Raw genomic sequence first — 16,341 nt, 5'->3', positions numbered from 1 at the left:
TTGAAAGAGCGGAAGTAGGTTTAGAGACATTGGACGTGATGTGTATGTGACATGTAGACAGAGGTGAAGGTGGTGGTAGAGGTTGGGTTCCACAATCACAGTGCCCAGCGAAGAGGTTATCGTGGTGGTCGGTATTGTAGTGGCTATGGTCATGATCGAACAGGACTTGGCAGTCGTGGGGGATTGTTTGTATATTTCTGAGTAGCACCAATCGATTGAACCCTTTGAAACTACGATGCCATCAGTAATGGTTTAGGGAGTTATATCGATAGGGTTGTTATGGTTGGTAATAATGGAATAACTAGATAAAAGAAAATTCAAATTATACTAATAAAAGTCTTTTAAGAAAATGATAAATAAAGATAAAAAGAAATGCAAAAATAAAAAAAAAAAAAAAAAGAAAAACAAATTGAAAGATAAATGGACTCAAAAGTCCTCATCGACAGCTGGATCGTGAGGTGGTGGTGCTGGAGGCGATATGTGAAAATGCTAGCAAATTTTTTGTAGGGTCGCCTTGATGCTGTTGAATCGCTGAGTGCAACATTGCTCAAAGTGATGAAGGTGGTCAAAAATTTCAGATAATGAAGCAGCTGCATGAACTGGTCGATGACTCGGTGGTGGCTGAGAAGGTGGGTCCTCTTGGAAGGCAGGGATATCGTCAGGAATATCCTCGGCGTCATCCTCATCAGTAACTCATGCAAGTCAGTATTAAGGAGAATGGAACCCACGACAATGCTCTATCATCCTCATATAGAGTATACTTTGGATGCCCTATGGGGACATCTGGCTGATGAATGAGCGATGAGGATTGCGTCGATGTGTTCAAGAGCCTTAAGTATCAAGCTAGTCGAGTCACGTACGGGCCGAAGTTGATGACTCCCTTTCGGTGTCGCTCGGTTTGATGGTGGAAAGCAAAGGCGATGAAGTATGCAAGGTCAAAAACATGCCCTTGCCTCATGCTCCACAGGAAGTATGCGTCGTGAGTGTTAACCATGCCGGTGCTCTTTCGTCTCCCTGTTAATGTGTGTGCCAAAAGGGCGTGGAGATATCACAGAGCTAGAGCTAGATCCGATGCCTTTGAACAACTAGGGTCATAGATGCTTGTAGCAGGCATCATGGCTGGCCAACATGATGAAGGCACATAATGGATATGACGATGGAGGTGTGGAAAATTTTCAGCCTTTATCAACTCATCTGTATACAGTCCCAAGGTGACACAGAATTCTGGGACACTCAGCTGCCGTACTAAACCACCAAGGCAGAATTAGACTGTTCCTGGGTCGTCGTATTTTTCCATAACTGTTTGCAATTGAAACGTCGAGCATAGTTCCAAGGTTTACTCTAGATACGTCGTCTCGATGATATCAAAGAATCGGTCCCACGGAGTAGTGGTGAGGAGGGTCCAAACCGAATCAACTAGGTGGACCTACTCTAGTACGGCCTAATCGATGCAACGGCCCACACCAAGGGGTCGGCACGTAGAATCTGAAATAATTCTTCCTATGGCCCTAGTGGAAATTGAAGGAATGGATGGCGGATCTCATAGGTGGCACTTGAAGAGGTCGTACCTGGTCCCTTTCGTTTTTTAGAGGCGGGGACAGAAGTTTTCTTGCCTCTAGTGTTTGTCATGATGTACCTGAAAAAACAGAATAGTTTATCAATTAATAAGCATCCAAACACGTAACCAAAATCGAGTCTCGAAAAGTCAAAGTAGTCCTAATAGTAAATTTCTCCAAAATAGGGTGCACAAGTATCCAATCACGCACAACCAAAGCAAAGTCATCAAGAACCAAAGTGATGCAAATAAATCAAATGAAGAGTTCTGACCTATAGACATATTCTTGGTGTTCTGGAGGCATCAATAATTATTTAAATAATTAATTTTAATATGAAGGAGAAATCAATAGTAATATAATCCAACAGACTAAACTAAGAGCAGAACTATCCTAGTATTTGAGAATGGGACAGAAGGTGATTAACATAAAGTTTATGCAAATAAAGTTATAATGGCAGTGAGTATAAGAAAAATAGAAATAAATAATAGAAAATGAGTATACTAATATTGATAAAAAGAAGTAAATAAAATAAATATACATGGCATAAAAGAGGGTTAACAGGGTATAAAAATCGACGGTGGGGGAAGCGACGGCTGGAGGTCCGGTAATCGTGGGTGTGGTGGTTCGTCAGCGTGGGTAAGAAAAAAGAAAGGAGAGGAAGGATAAAGAAAGAAGGGAGGGGAAAAGGGAAAAGAAGGGGGAAAAAAGAAAGAGAAAGGGAAGGGAAGTGGAGTGTTGGTCGTCAGAAGTTCATCGGAGAATAGTGGCCGGAGTGGAAGGGATGAATAATGGGGAAGAAGAATAGTGGTAGTGGGGTTTTAAATAGGGAAGGGGGAAAATTTAGGGTTAAGAGAGGGGGAAAATGGGGGCCACGGTCGTGTAAGCCCCATTTTGGGCTACACGACTATGGCCCACGCCCGTGTGGTGTACTCCTAGCCCGTGTTTTTCGTGAAATCTTAATCAGTTTTGCACACAGTCCCTTCGACGCACCCATGTTTATAGGTCGTGTGACCTATACGGCCATATCGCATGGCCGTGTGCACATTCATTCATTTCTCCCACGCCCGTGTTATGTACACCACGCCCGTGTCTTTAATTTGTGCTTATGGTATGATGATTTAAGTCAGTATCGCATACGGCCTATGGACACGCCCGTGTATCCCACATTGCCACATCACACAGCCATGTGGTGCTATATTCGCTTTTCCCACGCCCGTGGTAGATCCAACACGCCTTTTTCTGGTAATCAAGATTGCGCACGGCTTTCAAGAACGACCGTAGCTTCAGCCTGTGTTCAATTCTGACTTGTTGAATGTTTCGATCTATGAGCAAGTTCCCACATGGCCCCCTGCACGCCCGTGGAAATGACCGTATGGCGTCCACGGCTGCCTAGCATGGCCGTGGTGATTTAATGTATGCCGTCTCTCTGCTGATTTATTTGAGGAATTGAAGTGAAGTTTCACTACGGTCTGGGACACGCCCGTGGCCTGAACTGTGTGGTGCACACGACCGTGTTGTATGGCTCTGGCTATTTATCGCAGCCCGTGTGTCATCCTGTCTTGGGAAAAATGCTTGTCCTATTTTAGCACGGCCATGGCCACACTCATGTTTTATACCCATGGTGAGTACATGGCCTAGGACACTCTCGTGTGTCAGGCCGTGTGTGCCAAGAATGCCTACAGTTAGATTATAAAAATTGGAAAAACAAACTAAAGTTATTTAGTGGGGTTAGTCTCGGGTTGCCTCTCGAGAAGTGCTTATTTAATGTCTAAGCTCGACTTTACCTTATGGGTATATTTAGGTAGGTTCGTGGAGCCGTAGCTCCTCTCCATTGTCTTTAAAATCCTCACTGTTATAAAGTTTAAAATGATGCCCATTTACCTTGAAAACTCCTTGGGTGACTTACCTCTACTGTGCCATATGGAAAGACGGTTTGGACTACAAACGGACCTGACCATTGTGATTTAAGCTTCCCAGGAAACAATTTGAGCCTTGAGTTATATAGTAGGACAAGGTCTCCAGCTTCAAATTTCTTATGTTGCTTTAAATGAGCATCATGGCGGTGCTTCGTGGCTTCTTTGTATAGTCGTGAGTTCTCTTATGCGTTAGCTCGCCATTCATCTAACTCGTTCAGCTGCATCAATCTCTTTTCACCTGCGAGTTTAGGATCAAAGTTTAGGAATTTTATATCCCAAAATGCTTTATGATCTAATCCGAATGGTAAATGACAACTCTTCATGTAAACAAGTCTGTAAGGGGATGTTCCTAATGGGGTTTTAAAAGTAGTTCTATAGGCCCATAAGGCATCATCTATTTTCTTTGCACAATCCTTCCTATTTGACTCTACAGTCTTTTCTAGGATATATTTGAGCTCTTGATTTGCGACTTCGACTTGTCCACTGGTTTGAGGATGGTAAGGGGTAGCTGTTCTATGGTAAACTCCATATTTCTTAAGGGTTTTATCAAATTGAGTATTATAAAAGTGTGTACCCCTATCACTGATAATTGTTCCAGGTGTTCCAAATCGAGAGAAAAGTTTCTTAAGGAACTTCACCACCACTCTAGCATCATTAGTAGGTAAGGCTTGGGCTTCCACCCATTTGGACATATAATCAACGGCTACTAAGATATACTTATTCCCAAATGAGCTAGGGAATGGACCCATAAAGTTAGTACCCTATATATCAAATATTTCACATGAAAGCATATACGTTTGAGCCATTTCGTCACGTTTAGAGATATTACCTGTTCGTTGGCATTTATCACAAGAAGTAACATACCTATTAGCGTCTTTGAATAGTGTTGGCCAATAAAAACCTGATTCGAGTGCTTTATGTGCGGTCCTAGTCCCATTGAAATGTCCTCCAGTCGGTCCTAAGTGGCAATGTTTCAAAATTTTAATTGCTTTTGTCTTTGTAACGCATCTTTGAATTACTTGATTTGCACATATACGAAAAAGAAAAGGTTCTTCCCAAAAATAGTTTTTCACATCAGTGAAGAATCGCTTCTTTTGCTGATGTGTCAACCCTTTTGGTGTAACATTAGCAGTTAAATAATTTGCAATATCTGCAAACCAAGGTTCCTCAAAGTCAGAAATAGCAAAGAGTTGTTCTTCCGTCATTTATCTTCTATTCGTCAAGCTCCTTGAGACGTGGGTTTTCTAATCCAGATAGATGATCTGCTGTAAGATTTTTTGCTCCTTTCTTATCTTGAATTTCTAAATCGAATTCCTGCAATAATAAAATCCATCTTATTAGTCAAGGTTTTACATCTATTTTAGTAAGAAGGTATCGAAGGGCTGAATGGTCAGTGTAAACGACAACTTTAGATAATATTAAATATGGTCTAAATTTATCAAATGCAAAAACCATGGCCAACAATTTTTTCTCGGTCGTCGTATAATTTTCTTGTGCGGCTGTCAAAGTTTTGCTAGCATAATAGATCAGTTGAAAGTGCTTGCCTTTCCGCTGTCCAAGAACCGCACCTACTACAAAATCACTCACATCACACATTAGTTCAAAGGGTAAATTCCAATCAGGTGCAACCATAATTAGGGCATTAATTAATTTGTCTTTAAGAGTATTAAATGCTTCGAAAAATTCCTTGCTGAAATTGAAAGGCACATCTTTTTCTAGTAAATTTGTTAAAGGCTTAGCTATTTTAGAAAAATCGTTAATAAATCTTCTATAAAAACCCATCATGGCCTAAAAAGCTTCGAATAGCCTTAACTAAACTAGGGGGAGGTAATTTCTCAATAGTTTCAACTTTTGCTTTGTCAACCTCGATTCCCTTACTAGATTTTTTATGGCCTAACACAATCCCTTCACAAACCATGAAGTGACATTTTTCCCAATTCAGTATAAGGTTCATTTCCTCACATCTCATTAAAACTCGTTTTAAATTTTTAAGGCATAAATGGAAAAAGTTACCGAATACCGAGAAGTCATCCATAAATACCTCCATAATTTCTTCCACGGGTTCAATAAAAATGGCCAACATGCATCGCTGAAAAGTAGCAGGAGCATTACATAATCCAAAAGCCATTCGTCAACAAGCAAACGTACCGTATGGACATGTAAATGTCGTTTTCTTTTGGTCCTCAGGAGCTATTGGGATTTGGAAATAACCAGAGAGTCCATCTAGAAAGCAATAATACATATGCCTAGATAATCTTTCCAACATCTGATTAATGAATTGCAAGGGAAAGTGATCTTTACTTGTGGTATCATTCAATTCCCTATAGTCAATGCACAATCTCCATCTTGTGACATTTCGTATTGAAATTAATTCGTTCTTCTCATTGGCCACAACAGTCCTGCCTCTTTTTTTAGGAACAACCTGCACAGGGTTCGCCCAAGAACTGTCAGAAATAGGATAAATAATTCCAACATCTAGGAGTTTAATTACCTCAGCTCTTAAAACTCCTTTCATGTTAGGATTTAGTCACCTTTGAGCTTGCACGCAAGGTTTGTATTCATCTTCCATTAAAATTTTATGTGTGCAAAAAAAAGGACTGATCCCCCTTATGTCAGAAATCTTCCAAGCTAAGGCTCTTTTGTGCTCCTTCAATACTTGGAGTAACTTCTCCTTTTCGGTTAACTATAAATCTGAAGAAATAATCACTGGTAATGTGTAATTATTTCCAAGAAACACATATTCTAAGTGATTTGGTAGTTACTTTAATTCCAATTTAGGAGGTTCTTCAACAGAGGGTTTTAATTTTAATTTATTGTTTACCTCAATACCCTCATAGCTCTTCTGTCTCAGTGAAGCCTTATTAGAATTAAGTTCAGCTTTTACCTTACCTATCGCAGAATCATCATCATTTAGCTCCTCTCCTTGGGCAAGATGCAGTTCCAACGTATCTTTATGTATGATATCCTGTAAAGATTCTTAAGTAGCATGATCAATAGAATCAATAAAATAATAGGAATCATCTTGTTCCCTAGAAAATCTCATGGCATCATAATTTTAAATATAATCTCTTCGTCGCCTACCCTAAGTACAAGTTTACCGTCACCCACATCAATAACAACCCTAGCAGTGGCTAAAAATGGGCGACCTAAATTTAAAGGCACCTCAACGTCCTCATCCATGTCAAGCATAACAAAATCAACAGGGAATATGAATTTATCTACTTTTACAAGTACATCCTGTATAATACCCCTAGGATATTTAACAGATCTGTCAGCTAGTTGAATACTCATCCTAATAGGTTTTGGTTCCCCAAGGCCAAGTTTGAACATTTTGTAGGGCATCAGATTAATGCTAGCACCTAAATCAGCTAGTGTCTTCTCAACATTTAAACTACCAATTAAGCAAGGAATAGTAAAACTTCCTAGATCTTTTAGTTTGGTTGGCAGTTTATTTTGGAGTATGGCCGAGCACTCCTTATTGAGTTCCACTATAGACAATTCTTCAAACTTCCTTTTATTTGTTAGAAGCTCCTTAAAAAATTTGGCATATATAGGTATCTGCGAGATAGCTTCAACCAAAGGTAAGTTAATATGTAACTATTTAAAAAGTTCAAGAAATTTATCGAATTATGCATCCATGCGATCTTTCTTCAACTTTGCTGGGTACGGGATTGGTGGTTTATATTCCCTCAACACTGGTTTTTTATTGATTTCGGGTTTTGCCTCCTTTGATTTCGGGTTTTGCCTCCTCATCTTCTTTTTTGCCAGCTTCTGGTGGCAGCTTCTTTTCAGATTTAGCTAACAGCTTCCCACTCCTTAATGTAACTATTTTCACATGCTCTTTTGGATTAGGTCCGGTGCTACTAGGTAGACTCCCCGGTGGTCTTTCTAAAATCATCTTAGCCAGCTGTCCTATTTGATTCTCGAGCCCTTGAATTGATGCTTACTAATTTTTAATTGCAGTTTCAGTGTTCTGAAAAGAGTCTCCGCTCCTAAAATAAACTTTTTCATCATCTCCTCAAGGTTCGGCTTTTTCTCTTGCTGGTAAGGTTGTTGTTGGAAGCCTAGAGGGGTGGTGGTCTCTGATTGCCTTGGCCTCCCCATAAGAAATCCAGGTGGTTCCTACAACCTGCATTGTAAGTGTTACTATAAGGATTATTTTGAGGCTGAGGATTATTACCCATATAATTTATTTGCTCGTTCTCCATGTTAGGACCATAAGATGGATATTCTAAATTGCTCGTTCCACCTCCATTCGCATCGCACTGCATTACTGGATGAACCTATGTAAAACCAAGTAAAATATCAATTTTTCTATTCAAAAGTTCTACCTGATTGGAAAGCATAGTAACCGAATCGACATTAAAAATGCCAGCTATTTTTGTTGGCTTTTCCTGATGACTTGCCACTGATAATTGTTCAGTGACATCTCTTCTATGAACTCATAAGCTTCTTCAGGGGTCTTATTATTGATGGTTCCACAGGCAGCTGCATCGATCATTTGTCTAGTTGAGGGATTCAAATCGTTGTGAAAAGTTTGAACTTGTAGCCAAAGAGGTAACCCATGATGAGGGCACCTTCTCAATAGATCCTTGTATCTCTCCCATGCATTATAAAGTGTTTCTAAATCCATCTGCACAAAATAAGAGATATCATTCCTTAATTTAGCCGTTTTAGCCGGTGGAAAATATTTAAGTAAAAATTTTTCAGTCATTTGTTCCCAAGTGGTGATTAACCCTCGCGGTAACGAGTTCAACCACTGTTTAGCCTTATTCCTTAAAGAAAAGGGAAATAACCGAAGGTGAATGGCATCATCAAAAACACCATTAATCTTAAATGTATCGTAGAATTCCAGAAAATTTGCTAAATGAGTGTTTGGATCCTCGTCCCGCAAACCATCAAACTGAACAAACTGTTGTATCATTTGAATAGTGCTAGGTTTCAGTTCAAAATTATTTGCAGCAATCGCAGGTCTAACTATACTCGATTCGGTTCCTATTGAAGTAGGTTTAGCATAATCATACATAGTACGAGGAGCAGGATTCTGATCTATTAGATTTACAGCAACCACAGAAGGTAGTGGTTTATTCTAATTTTCAGCCATCTCCTCGGTATTAGTGTGAATATCGCCCTCTCGCTCTTCCTCTATGTATTGTAGACTTCGCCTTATTTCTCTTTGGTTTCTACGAGCTGTGCTCTCGATCTCACTAACAAAAAGCAAAGGTCCTGACGGGTTTCTTCCAGTCAGCAACTATAAAAACCTACTAGAACTAAAAAAAAGAAAAATTAAACTAAAAGCAAAAAGTAAATTACAATAAAAGTAAAAATGGATAAAGTAATAAAAATCAAGCGTTCTTACTATCTTAGTCCCCGGAAACAGCGCCAAAAACTTGATGGTCGTTAAACTAACTAAAAATTCAACTAAGGCAAGCGTACCTACCGAACAGTACTATAGCTATGGTGAGACTGGAAATATCGTATCCACGAGAACTAAAAGTACTAATAATTACTATCTTTTTATTATCTAGCCTCAGAATTACAGGATGTTTTAAAACTAAAACTAATTATCTAATTAACTAAGATTACGACAGAGATTAAAGTTGAAAAATACTTTTTAGAAAACCAATGGAGAAGACAATACCCAAGGAAGAATCTACCTAGACTTCACTTATTACTTTTGAATTAGACGATTTATTCACTTGACTTAATCCGTAGAAATCCCTAGTTTATGTTATTATCTCTCTCGAGACTAAAAACAACTGACTCTAGGTTGATTAATCGAAATCTCTTTCTAATTAAAAGCCCTATTGTCACATTAACTCGATCTATGGATTCCCTTATTAGATTTGACTCTAATCTGGCAGATTTATATCGTCCTATCTCTAGGATAGCATGCAACATTGCTTAATTATAAAGGATCTACTCTTAAACAGTGACTTTCGCTCTACTGAATAAGCACATCAAAACCTGAATTAATATCCTGGAATATTAAAGTAAGAATTAGAACTCACAACTAAGAATAAGAACAAGTATTTATCATATAATTCAAATAGTAATAAGGTCCATCTTAGGTTTTAGTCTCCCTTAGGTATTTATAGAGTTTAGTTCATAACAATAGAGGAAAACATCTCAAAATTGGGAAAAACAACAAAAACATAAAGAACCTGATACGTGATATTCGCAACAGGTTTTGAAAATCTATAATTAATCGTTCTTGAAACTAACTATTATCATGATGAAGGCAACTGTACCTATCGAACAGTAATATAGCTTTAGCAAGACCAGATTGTCGAACCCAAAGGAACTAAGAGTATTAGTAATTACTTTCTTTTTATTATCTAGCCTAAAAATTAAGGGATTTGTTTATCTAAACTAATTAACTAAACTAAGAGTGCACAGGGAGAAAATTAGAAAACAACTTTTAAAACTCGATTGATTAAGACAATACCCAAGGAAAAATCCACCTAGACTTCACTTGTTATTTGACTCTGAATCAGACGATTATTCATTAGACTTGATCTGTAGAAATCTCTAAGTTATATTATTATCTCTCTCGAGACTAATAACGTCTAACCCTAGCCTGATTAATTGAAATCTCTTTCTAATTAATGCCCTAGTGCTGCATTAACTCGATCTATGGATCCCCTTATTAGGTTTCACCCTAATTCGGTAAAATTTTGTCACCCTATCTCTAGGCGTGCAATCAACTCCGCTTAATTATGACAAATTTACTCTTAGACAGGGTCTATTCCTCCTCTGAATAAGAGCATTAACTCGAATCAATATCCTGGAATATTAAACAAGAATTAAGAACACATAATTAAGAACAAGTAATATATTTATCATACAATTCAAATAACAAGATCCGTCTTAGGTTTCATTCCCTTTAGGTATTTAGGGGGTTTAGTTCATAATTATAGAAGAAAACATCTCAGAAGAATAGTAAATACAAAACATAAAGAAAACACAAAACCCCCTGAATGGAAATTGAAGGGAGAACTTCAGTCTTGATGATGAATCCGGCTTCTGAGATGGACAAATCGGCTTTCCTTAAGTAATTCCTTGCTTCCTACTCTACGTCTCGATTCTTAAGTGCCTTATCAGGTGTTTAAATAGGCTTTAGAATGCCTAAGAGCCCTCAAAATTAGCTTTTTCTGAATAGGGTTATACTTGGGCTCAGCAGGGACACGCCCGTGTGCGATTACTCCAGCTCATGGTCAAGGCTGTTGAATAGGTACGGGGGTGTAGTCTACCCGTGTAGGTTGCGCGTTGATCCTACCAAAGAGACACGGCCGTGTGACATGCCCGTGTGAGGAAGTCCAGGCTGTGTTGATTTTCCATGTGGGTCCATTTTCTCCGTTTTCGGCCCGTTTCTCACTCTTTTTACTCTCCTATACCCACCTAAGTATAAAACATGAAATTAAAGAATTAAGAGCATTGAATTCACCAAATCTAAGGAGAAATCATCCATAAATGTGTTAAGCATGGGATAAAAATATGTATAAATTATGGTTTATCAAATACCCCCACACTTAAGCGTTTGCTTGTCCTCAAGCAAAATCCTCAACTCACAATCAAAATAAATTCTTCTCAATTTATAATCCCTATCAATAATATCTCAAAATAATCCATAAGTATTCATACATTGAAAATTCAACTAAAAGTACATCAAAGTTTCAAACATTCCAAGTTGATCATTTTATCACGAAAACATAGGTGTCTCCCCTTATCTAAGTGATTACCTTTGATCAAAATATCACAGAGTTTAACATCCTCACTAAAGATTCACTCAAATCACTCTAGGTGTTTAAGGACATTAATTAAAGCACTCATTAGTCAATATGAAAAGTTATTGCCATAGGCTTGCTTGAAAATCAAATCTCCACCACCATATATTGAGCTGATACATTAATCAAAAAGGTCTTTAGAGGGTTGTAACGTGGCTTTGGTTTGGGGGTGTGGTCACAAGCTGAAGGAAAAGGTTAGAATCGAGATTGAATTGAAAAATTGCCTAGCTAGAAAAATAACTAGTCATTAGTTGAATATAATTGAGCTTCTTCTCAGAAAATGGAATTAACACTCGAGCTTAAAAACGACGAATTACTACTAATATGTATTGCAGTAATCTTTTTTTTTTAAGAACAAGTCAAATACATAGAAGAACAAAACATAGCTAAGCAATTAGTTCAAATCAAATCTCGACAAAAATAGGGATCAAATTAGGGGATTTCAACAATAATGGGTTATGGGTTAATATTGAGGGTAAATCAATTAATGGCTTGTTAGGCTCAAAGGGGTTCACTAAGGGTTAATTATGAAGGTAGGCTTTTATGGAGTGAGTGGGTTAAATCTAAGTTCCTTTATCATCTTGACATATCAAATCAAATGGTGTGGTTTTGACATACATAATCAAGCAAGCTCTAGAATAACAAATCAATACTGACACACTCATAATAAAAGTGAGCATAAAAGAAATAAAATATGCTCTAAAGGTTCAAGATCTCACAAAAAATTATGGCTTTTTGATGTTTAAACTTGTGAATTTCAACTCAAGATAATACCTAAACTAAAAGTTTTTTAATTCTTCAAAAATCAACTTATCTTGCTTGATTCCCTAATGTTTTAAAGTTTAAACAATCAATGCATAAATGCTTATGTTTTAATTCAAGACATATCAATAAAAATCATAAACTAATTAAAATTTATTCTAATAGTGACATGAGTGATTCACGTGAGAATAAGACAAAATTCAGGGATTTCTAATGATGATATAAGAGACCCCTCACACTTAAGATGTACATTGCCCTCAATGTACAAAGATAGATATAGTGAAAAATATAGATAAATAATCGTAAGATAGGGAGAGGGGTGAAACTTTCTGAATGATGAATAAACTCCTTAAATTGGAGTTATGGAGAATAATCAGCCAAGGCAATGATGAGAGTGGAGGAGGATACTCCAGTGGTGGTAGAGGCTCATTAGTCCATAAGTCCTATGCCAAAAGAATATTATACCTAGTGGTGGGTATAGTCATGGTCGAGCAGGACATGGCAGTCGTGAAGAACCTTTGCCAGTGCAGTTTTTAGTTCCTATGCGATGATGAGCTTTAGAGCTCTTTATAACTGTGATAGAATCAGGAAATCTTTAGAAAATATAAGGAAGGATAATTACTTGTAATGAAATAGCCAAAAATAAAAAATCATAAAAACTAATATTAAACTAATATTAAAGGAAAATAAAATAAAAATACTTAAAGAAGATAAATAAAGATAAAAGTGAAAATAAAAATAATAAATAAAAAGTATTTAAACATCGTCATCGCCGGATGGTTCGCGAGGTGGTGGTGGCGATGAAATGAAAAGGTGCTAACAAATCTAGTGAAGTGTAGCATCAATGTGATCAAAACGCTGAAAACATTGCTGCTCAAATCGAGTAAGGTGCTCAGAGATGCCAGAGTATGAAGCCGCCGCATGAACTGGACGATGGATGGGTGGTGGCTAAGACGGTGGGTCCTCATGATGTGGAGGGACATCATCAGTAATATCCTCTAGGTCCTCCTCCTAGGTGGACTAGATGAGGCAGTACTGAGGAGGGTAGGTGCCACATATTTTCATGATCATCCTCATGTTTATCCATGCTCAAGATGCCTTGTGGGGACATCTGGCTGATGTGAGTGAGGGAGGAGGATTGTGTCGCTATGTTGAGGAGCCGGAAATGTCGTGCCAATCGAGTCACATAGGGCCCAATAGAGATGACACCCCTCCGATGTCGCTTCGTCTGATGGCGGATGGTGAGGGCGATGAAGTAGGCGAGGTCGAAGACGTGCCCATTCTCCATGCTCCATAAGAAATAGGCATCGTGGGTGCACACGGCCGTGTCGAACAGCCGTGTCGCAATGCCTTGTCGCACGGCCGTGTCTTGCTTCGTTCGCTTCTCCCACACCCGTGTATGATAGCCCACGCCCGTGTTAGTTTGACAGTTTCGACCACAGGGGCTTGGCACGGCCGTGTCGAATGGCGGTGCTAAATTGACTGGTTTGCCTATGGTTTCAAAACACGGGCGTGTCGCACGCCCATGTTGGTTTGGCAGTTTTGCCTACGGCCTTATCACACAGCCGTGGCAACTTATCGCATCCCGTGTTGAGGAAAAAATTTTGCCTTGTTTTTATACGGCAGTATCGAACGGCCATGTCTCCTTCTGTGGTATGAGCACGGCCTAAGGCACGCCCGTGTGCCTGGCCATGTGGATGGGAAAACCCTGTGTTTCAAGACTCAGTTAGTAGGTTAGATGTGAAAAACTAGAATTTAAATAAATCATTACTGTTAGTGGTCGGGTTGCCTCCCGAGAAGTGCTTATTTATAGTCTAAGCTTGACTTACCTCCCTGGTGTGTGATCATGGTGGCTCAAGGAGTTTGTACTCCTCATCTCTACTATCAACTTTATCAATATAAGGTTTAAGACAAGTATTATTTACCTTAAAAGTTCTAAATTTGGGGTGAATTACCTCGATTGTACCATATGGGAAAATACTGAGTACCGTGAGAAGAATTTCTTCATTAGGTTCAGAAGTGGTAATGCGAGGATCTGCTGCATCTAGTAGTACTTTGTCTCCAACCTTAAGTTGATTTGGTGATGTGTTGAGTTCGTCCTGGCTTGGTTTCAGTTTATCGGGTGTTCTCAGTTTCTATGTCCGCCATTCATCTAGTTCCTCGATTTGTAGCCTTCGTTCTTCATAGATAGGTCCTTTGCTATTGCTTGAACATGGCTTGTGTAGATTCTTCGAACTTATTTCCTGTAAAGTAGGTTGCACCACATAGTTAGTTTTAGTAAAATGATCTATACAACCACCTTCAATTTTCGATGTGTTACTCGAATTACGAGCTTGAAGGGTCATTGTTTCGTCTCCCACATGAAGTGTGAGTTCACCTGTGCCAACATCAATTATTGTTCTAACGGTTGCTAAAAAAGGCCTCCCTAAAATTAAAGGAACGTTACTATCCTCTTCTATGTCTAGAACAACGAAATCAACTAGGAATATAAATTTGTCAATTTTAACAAGTACATCTTCAATAATCCCCTCAGGAAAGCTAATTGTTTTATCGGCTAATTGAATACTCATCCTAGTTTTTTGGGGTTTCCCAAGATCTAGTTGTTTAAACATTTTGTAAGGCATGACATTGATACTAGCCCCTAAATCAGCCAACGCATTATTAACCTCTAGGCTACCAATTAAATAGGGAATTGTAAAACTCCCTAGATCTTTTAATTTGTTGGTTAGCTTATTCTGTAGTATGGCTGAACAAACCGCATTTAGTTCCACATGCGACGCCTCATCCAACTTCCACTTATTTGTTAAAAGCTCCTTTAAGTATTTGACTGCGTTTGGCATCTGCAAAAGAGCTTTAATAAATAGTAAGTTAATATGTAACTTCTTTAATAATTTAAGGAATTTATCGAATAGTTCTTCTGTGCGGTCTTTCCTTGTCGCGTTTGGGTATGACACACGAGGTTTGTACTCTTTACTCACTGGTTTCTGGTCATTGTGGTCCACCTCACCCTTACATTTACTTACCACAATTTTTTTCCTCTGTTCTAGTTCAGGTGCAACTAACCCTTCCTCATCTTGAATGGTAATTGTATTGATTTGCTTCCTTGGGTTAGATTCAGTGTTACTCGGTAGGCTACCTTGTGGTCATTCAGATATCAATTTAACGAGCTAACCGATCTGAGTTTCGAGCCCTTGGATCGACGATTGTTGATTTTTAAATGCTGTCTCGGTATTCTGGAAACGAGTTTCTGACACCGAGATGAATTTTGTTAGCATCTCCTCAAGGTTCAGCTTTTTCTCTTGTTGGTAGGGTGGTTGTTGGAAGCCTGGAAGTGGTGGTGGTCGCTGATTCCCTTGGCCTCCCCATGAGAAATTTAGGTGGTTCCTCTAACCTGCATTGTAAGTATTACTATAAGGATTATTTTGAGATCGAGAATTATTACCCATGTAATTTAATTGCTCGTTCTTCATGTTGTGGCCATAGGATGGTAATCTGAATTGCTTGATCCACCTCCACTTGATTCGCACTGCATTATTGGGTAAACCTGGGAAGAACCAAGAAAATCATCAATCTTTCTGTTCAAACGTTCTACCTAATTAGAGAGCATGGTGACCGAATTAATGTTAAAAATGCTGGCTGTTTTCGTTAGTTTTGTCCTCTTGACTTGCCACTGATAATTATTCAGTGACATCTCTTCTATAAATTTATAAGCATCTTCAGGTGTCTTATTATTGATAGTTTCGCAAGCAGCTGCGTCGATCATCTGTCGAGTCGAAGGATTCAAACCATTGTAAAACGTTTGAACCTGTAGCCAGAGTGGTAACCCATGGTGAGGGCACCTCCTCAACAGGTCCTTGTATCTCTCCCATGCATCGTAGAGTATTTCTAAATTCATTTGCACAAAAGAAGAGATATCATTACGTAATTTGGTTGTTTTAGTCGGTGGAAAATATTTCAATAAAAACTTTTCGGTCATTTGTTCCCAAGTAGTGATTGACCCTCGTGGTAACGAGTTCAACTATTATTTAGCCCTATTTCTCAACGAAAAGGGAAACAACCGAAGGTGAATGACATTATCAGAAACGCCATTGATTTTAAAAGTGTCGCAAAACTCTAAGAAATTTGCCAAGTGAGCGTTGGGATCCTTGTCCTACAAACCATCAAACTGAACAAACTGTTGGATCATTTTAATGGTGTTAGGTTTCAGTTCAAAATTATTTGCAGCAATAGCAGGCTTCACTATGCTCGATTTAGTTCCTGTTAAAGAAGGTTTAGCATAATCATACATAGTACGTGGAGTAGGATTTTGATTAGCAGCAA

General features: G+C 38.6%; 2 non-coding genes across 2 annotated transcripts; both read left to right on the top strand.

Moving 5' to 3' along the window:
* The first annotated feature begins 8,031 nt into the window (after positions 1-8,031).
* LOC128279915 (small nucleolar RNA R71) lies at positions 8,032-8,138 on the top strand. The gene has a single exon (XR_008270100.1). It is a non-coding gene; the product is annotated as a small nucleolar RNA R71 (small nucleolar RNA).
* Positions 8,139-15,842: 7,704 nt separating this feature from the next.
* On the top strand, positions 15,843-15,949 carry LOC128280342 (small nucleolar RNA R71). The gene has a single exon (XR_008270522.1). It is a non-coding gene; the product is annotated as a small nucleolar RNA R71 (small nucleolar RNA).
* The last annotated feature ends 392 nt before the right edge of the window (positions 15,950-16,341 follow it).

The sequence above is a fragment of the Gossypium arboreum genome, chromosome 8 (assembly GCF_025698485.1).
Source record: "Gossypium arboreum isolate Shixiya-1 chromosome 8, ASM2569848v2, whole genome shotgun sequence".
Lineage (NCBI taxonomy): Eukaryota > Viridiplantae > Streptophyta > Magnoliopsida > Malvales > Malvaceae > Gossypium > Gossypium arboreum.
Note: the sequence above shows the minus strand (reverse complement) of the source record. Positions and strands in the feature narration are given on the sequence as shown.